This window comes from Phascolarctos cinereus, unplaced genomic scaffold, assembly GCF_003287225.1.
Source record: "Phascolarctos cinereus isolate Bilbo 61053 unplaced genomic scaffold, phaCin_HiC Scaffold_9;HRSCAF=440, whole genome shotgun sequence".
Taxonomy (NCBI): Eukaryota; Metazoa; Chordata; class Mammalia; order Diprotodontia; family Phascolarctidae; genus Phascolarctos; species Phascolarctos cinereus.
This window is the reverse complement of record NW_027556402.1, coordinates 216,992,313-216,999,063: the sequence shown is the minus strand read 5'-3', so window position 1 is coordinate 216,999,063 and position 6,751 is coordinate 216,992,313. Positions and strand designations below refer to the sequence as shown.

General features: G+C 41.6%; 1 long non-coding RNA gene across 1 annotated transcript; it reads right to left on the bottom strand.

Annotated features, from left to right (window-relative positions):
• Positions 1–1,731: 1,731 nt before the first annotated feature.
• Positions 1,732–3,867, bottom strand: LOC110218890 (uncharacterized). Its single transcript, XR_002327435.2, has 2 exons — positions 3,659–3,867; positions 1,732–1,944 (listed from the first exon to the last, which is right to left on the bottom strand). It is a non-coding gene; the product is annotated as an uncharacterized LOC110218890 (long non-coding RNA).
• Between the last annotated feature and the right edge of the window lie 2,884 nt (positions 3,868–6,751).

Genomic DNA, 6,751 nt, shown 5'->3' with positions numbered 1-6,751 from the left:
AATGGCCTTTTCTCAATCCTCATCTTTCTCTACCTCTCTGCAGCCTTTGACACTGTTGATCACCCTCTTCTCCTTGATACCTATTTTATCCAGGTGTTCATGACATTATTCTCCCTCATTTTCCTCTCCCTCCAAAGCCTGTACTCTTTCTCTTCAATCACAATGCCTCTGCTCCATCCTTTCTCTCCATTTTACAGAGAAATAAACTAAGTTCCAGAATGGGGAAATTGCTAGCCAAAAGTCATGCAGCTTGAAAGTGGCAGACCTAGGGCTTGAACCCAGGTCCCCTAGTTCCAGTTTCAATGCTTTGTCCCCTGTTTCATGCATCCTCTGAAGACTTTGGAAAAATAGAAGCTTCATTCCTCTGTATGGGCCATTACAGACTTAGATAGTTCAGGAGATAATAGAAACAGAAGGCTGAGAGGGTACAGCAGAAAGACATGACAATGAGATAGCCAAAAGGAGTAGCATAGGTCATAGTTCCTATTGTCTTATTCTTGGGATCAGAGATTTCAGTCATTCAACAAGTATTTATTTGCCAGGCACTGTGCTAAGCACTGGGGGTACAAAGAAAGGCAGGTAAACCCTACATAAACTAGAAAATGAATATCATCGACGGAGTGGTGGAGCCAGTGATTGAATAGCAATCTGTGAGCCACAGAGCCTCAGGGAGTTACCCCCAGAGCACCAGCTGGTGATTGATTTTGGAAGCATATAGCTCCGGCCACAATGCCACCTTCCCCCATCCACAGCATGCATTTTTTTTTTAAATGGAAGAAAGCATTTAATGTGAAAACAAAGGAAAAGAAAAGCTCTAACCCTATATAATCCTGACCTGTGTAACGAGGCTAGGAAGGTGGGAGAATGTGACAGAAGAAAGGGAAGAAGGATCACTAAATTTGGAACCAAGGACCAAGATAAGCCTCTTCCAGTAAGGATCTTAGTTTATTCCTCTGCAAAATGGGGTGAGAAAGGAGGGGCAGAGTGGTTCAAGAGAGAGTGCCAGCTTTGGGGTAGGAGGATGCAGCTACAAATCCTGCTTCTGGACCTTACACTCTGTGTGACCCTGGCCATGTAACTTAACCACTATGGGACTTAGTTTCCTCATCAGTAAAATGAGGGGGTTGGTCTAGATGGTCTCTAAAGTGTTTTTCGGCTCCAAATCTATGACCTTAGATGGTTTCTAAGGTTCATCATTCAGCTCCGAGGACCTGTATGAGACAAAAATTATGAGGATGGAGGGTAGATGAAAAGCTGTTGCAGTACCTCCATCTGCTGGCAACAATTGGAAGTGCGTTGCAAACATGAACGCTGCTGTCAGCATTCAAAGATTTGGGTTAGGATTGTTCTGTGAGGTTTGGATTCAGTCAAAGGGCCGCTTGAGGACCTAGAGGGCCTCGAGGCCACAGGTTCCTCACTCCTGGGAAATCCTGATCAAAGAATCTCAGAGCTGTAAGGAACCTTCACAAGTTAAGCTCCAGCCAGAACAATAAGCTCCTACAGTATACTTGACTAATGACCATCCTGCCTCCAGGTAAAGCCTCTGGGGACTGGGAACTCCCTATGGAGGCCTTCCATTCTATGTCTGAATAGCTGTAACTGTGAGAGAGTTTTTCCTTACATGGAATCGACAATCTGCCCTTCTGTGAAGTTTGCCCAGTGCTTCTTCTTGTCCTGCTCCCAGGTCCCAAGAAAAACCCAACTCTGATTCCTTGAAATATAGGAAGAATGTGATGAGGCCCTCTCAGTCTTTTATTCTTCAGACAAAACATCTCAGTGTGTTTTAAGATTATAGGATTTGGAAGTGAAGGAACCTTGATTTTGTACGTGTCCTGTATGTGCTTATCTGTGAGCATGCTGATATGGACTCCTGAGTCTTCATTCCATCCAAAGTTGCTCTCCAGGACTACAGGATACAATACAGGATGAAAACATAGCCCCAACCTGGAAGGAGAGGAAAAGGGAGTAAGAGAATTCTATGCCTCACATTCTAGAGAAAGCAAGAAAAGAGCAAGAATAGAAGTCTGTCTGTCTTTTTCAAAAATAATTTAATTTTTTTGGTTATACTTTAAGTTCTGAACCTTCTCCTTCCTTCCCTCCCCACCCTGCACTGGAGAAAGGCACTATTTGATTTCAATATTTTTATTGTATTTTATTTGTTTTGTTAAATATTTCCCAATTACGTCTTTTAGAAGGGGACCATTTGGCACAGATTTATAAATATATGTAAAACCATACTACATTATTCTTATCAGTTCTTTCTCTGGAGGTGGATAGCATCTTCCTTCATAGGTCCCTTGTAATTGTTTTGAGTATTTATAATACTCAGAATAACTTGGTCATTCACAATTATTCTTCAACAATACTGCTGTTACTGTATACAATATTCTCTTGGTTCATTTCTGCTCATTTCACTTTTCATTATTTCATACAAGTCTTTACATGTTTTTCTAAAATCAATTGGCTTGTCATTTTCTTATAGAATAATATTATTCTATCATAATCATATACCACAGCTTGTTTAGCCATTCCCCAATTGAGGGGCATCCCCTCAGCCTCCAGTTCTTTGACATCACTGAGAGAGTTGCTAGAAATATTTTAGAACATATAGGTTCTTTTCCTTTTTCCCTGATCACTTTGGGAAACAGACCTAAGAGTAGTATTGGTGGGTCAGTCTTTCTCTTTTAAGTCTCTTCAGTGGGCAGTTAATCCCAACTCAGTGGCCAATCTTCCTGAGCATAGGTATCATTACTGCTACCTTGGGACCAAAGGAACGCTGTGTCATGCTAAAGCAACAAGTCTTTTAGAACTGAACTCCACGTGTGACTAATCAGAAATAGCCCAAGATTAGGGAGGCTCTGTTGATTACCTCTATTACAACAGAATAATAATTGTTATTATGTTGATAGTAACTAGCATTTATCTTTGAACTTTATAACAAACCTGTGAGGAAGGTGCTATTATTACCTCCATTTTATAGTCAAGGAAACTGAGGCAGACAGAGGCTAAGTGCTTTGCCCAGGGACACACAGCTAGTACATTTCTGGGGCAGGGTTTGAACTTGGGTCTGTCCTGACCATGGGCCCAGAGCTCTATTCACTGCACCACCTAGCTGCTTCTGGAATGAACTTCTCACCTCATCTCTACCTCTCAGAATCCTTCTCTTTCTCCAAGGCTCATGTCATATACCACCTTTTATTGATGGTTTCCAGTTGCTGGTTCTCTCTCCTCCCCCAAATTATCTTGTATTTCTTATCTGTGCACATGTTGTATGCCTTCCATAGAAGGTGAACTTTTTGGGGGTGTGGGATGGGGTTAGGGTTGGGTCAGGAGAGGGAGTGCTTCCCTTCTTTTGTCTGGGAATGCATAGCATCCAGCACAGTACCATACAGGGAGTAGATTCAATAAATGTTTCTTGAATTGAAACAAACTGATCTCTTCAGTTCAAGGTCCTTTCGTTTCTAAAATACTCAAGGTTATGAACCATTATGCAAACAGCCATAAGACGTGCTGACCTCACAGGGTTATTTGTTGTAGAGCACATTAAGGTTTACTAAGTATTTTCCTTGCAACAATCCTTTGGCATAGGAAAAGCAGACATTAATAACCCTATTTTGCCACTAAGGACATTGAGACCCAGAGACATTATGTAACTTACCCAGGGCTATACAGTTGGTAAGCATCAGAGCCAGCATTCAAACATCATCTCTCCTGTGGCCAAGTTTATTGCTCTTTCCATTGGACCACTTTGCTTTTTGATCTCTTGCTATGATTCCTGCCCAGTCTCTCCACCCCTAACCCCTTCCCCTGTAGTTCAATGCATGTATATACCTCCTAAATATAGCTAACTGACTCTCTAAGAGGTGCCGGAAGTTTCCAGTCGCTAAGCAACAGTTTCCCTGTTTTCTAGGGCTCCCTGTTGCCATGGCATCCTCTGTAAACACCAGGACTAGTTTCAGTGAGTAGCAATTACCATTGCTCTGGATTTGCCTCTTCTAGAAGAAAAGGGTCCTTGTACCTTAGTATCAATGTCTCACCAGGTTAGAGATGTTGCCAGGATCACCCAGCAGTCACTGATAATTCTGCAGTGGCTTGGTGAGCTCAGTTGAATCATAAAGAAACAAATGTTTCCTCACATTATATGTTACTGGCACAATTAAATTTGCATCACTCTCTTTCTGATTCTGTTGTAAGAAAAAAAAAGGTACAGATTTCCTCCTCCTGTGATATGCTGCTTGTTTCTGAGACAGAGATCCCATTTCTGAGATGCAAACTGTCCCAGATGCCAAACCTCTGATAATAAAAAGTCCATTACATTGGAATTTTCACATTCATTCTTTCATTTGCTCCTTATAACTTGGGAGTCCTTTGAGGCAGGCAAGGCAGGAGTGATCATCCCCAATTTACAGATGAGAAAACTTAGAAGCCCAATCTTGTCCTTGTATAGCTTGCCTCTGTCCTGGTGCATTGCCTAAAACAAATCATTATCAAGATGTTAAGGCCAGTTCTAACCTCTCATTGTACCTTGGATTCTTCAGCTTTTTCTGCATAGATTGACATCTACATCTTGTTCTGTTCAGTTGCTCATAAGGAAGGCCACCACCATTGTCTTCCCTCAGTCATGACACCAGAGAAATGGGCCAAGAACCCAACATATAGTCGAATAGAGTGGGTAAAAATGTGGTCCTAAGAGTTAAAAAGTTCTAGTCAAAGGCCACAGTAAGACCAGAAAGAAAGGTAGGATTAGATTAACAATAACAGTGATTAAGTATATGTGTCAAGTTATTTTGGCCTACTGGAATAGCGGGGCTTTCATTCTTAAAGAATTGGCACTGATGGGGCAGCTAGGTGGTGCAGTGGATAGAGCACCAGCCCTGAAGTCAGGAGGACCTGAGTTCAAATCTGGCCTCAGACCAAACACTTGACAATTACTAGCTATGTGACCCTGGGCAAGTCACTTAACACCAATTGCCTAAAAATAAAAAAAAAAAAAAGAATTGGCATTTATGTGGACCCAGGACCTGCTATCATGATGTAATACCTAATACATGGCTCCAATTCTTAGATTTGGTTCTCTAAACTATGCCCTTCCCAACCCACCAGATCCTAGAAACAACAGAACCAATGGCTGACTGGCTAGCTGTATAACCATGGGCACTTTTCTTAACCTTTCTGTGATCCAGGCAACTCTGTTCCAGATAAGATGCTGGTCTGAACTGGTAGAGGGAATTTTCTCAAGGGAAGTTCCCTACACCAAAGAAATCACAGACCATATTTAAAAAAAGTCACATGAGGCTTGGAACCAATATATATAAGAAAAACATATGGTCATTTAGGAAAATTTAGTAACAGCATCCCTCTCTCCTAGGCCCTTTGAAAAGACTCTCTCTTTCAATAACTGTAATATCTTAAATTTATTATAATTTGGAATTTGCGGAGTGTTTTCCTTGTTTTTGGAGGCAATCGAGGTAAAGTGACTTTGGTAAGTATGTGAGGCTGGATTTGAATTCAGGTTCTCTATCCACTGTGCCACTTAGTTTCTCCTTATATGACTCCATTTCTGAAGCTAACAGCTGTAGGATTGAATTTCTAGATTATCACAGTCTTAGGTTTGGGGCTTTGGAGCTTCTAGGCATCTAGCACTGAGCATTCTAAAAATCCTTAGGGTTGTTAGAAAGGAGTTGTAATACCTGTTGTCTTCTTTGCACATACTTGGTATGTGTGCATTTTGGTCAGGATTTGTAGGTTGGATCTAAAATTCCCAACACAAAGAAATTAATTGATTTGGTAACCTCAACACAATTTATGCTTCAAAGTGGAATGCTGGTGGGCATGCTTCTAGCCCATATGATTCTCAGGTGCCAGGAGTGCCAGCCAAACCTGGGCAGCAGGGACCTGGCCCTGAGCTAGTAATAATGATAGACAAGTGTGTTCACGCCAATGTATCTCATGGAGGAGTCTGACTCCTTAGCAGGGCAGTGGAGGAGAAACTGCTAGATTACAGAAACACAGGCAAGCAGGTGTGCCATTATTGATATTGGGGAAGTAGTCCTAGAATCCAGTGGGATAAGCAAGAATGCAGCCTGGAAAATTAAGAGGTCTTAGTTACAAAGCAGCATAAAACCAGAAAAGAAAGGTGGGCCAAGATTTATAAGAATAATTGAGACAAATTACCTTTTCCTGGCTCGTGATCAACACTGAGTCCTTTTGACTGAACTAAAGATGAAAATAACAGGTATAAATGTAAATTCTGACTCGGCTTCAAAAAATCAACTGCACAAATATAGGCTGAGGGAGAGGTGGCAAAAGTGCAGTTTGTGTGTAAATGATCTGGAGTTTTAGTGGATTGCAAGCTCTGCATAAGTCAGTTATGTAAGGTGTCGGCTAAAAGAGAGAAGGAGATCATTGGTCTGTATAACTGAAACATAATATCCAGAACAGGGGAGATGCTAGTACCCGTTTCACAACTCCAGTGACATGCCTTTTTCTACCCTGTGGATCAACACTTTAAAGTTCTCCAAAGGCCAAAGTCTTCTTGGTTCAATGAAAGTCATCCATCTTTTCTTCCATGTGATAATGTCCCACAGCAGAGTACGAGGAAGGAGAGAGGGCTGCCAGACAATTCTCACCCTTTCTTACCTTGGTCAGACCATAAGCAGAGTATTGTGTTCAATTCTGAGCACCGTATTCAAGAAGGTCATTGAGAAATCAGAGCGCCTAGAGAGGTTGGTGACCAGGATGGCAAAGAAAT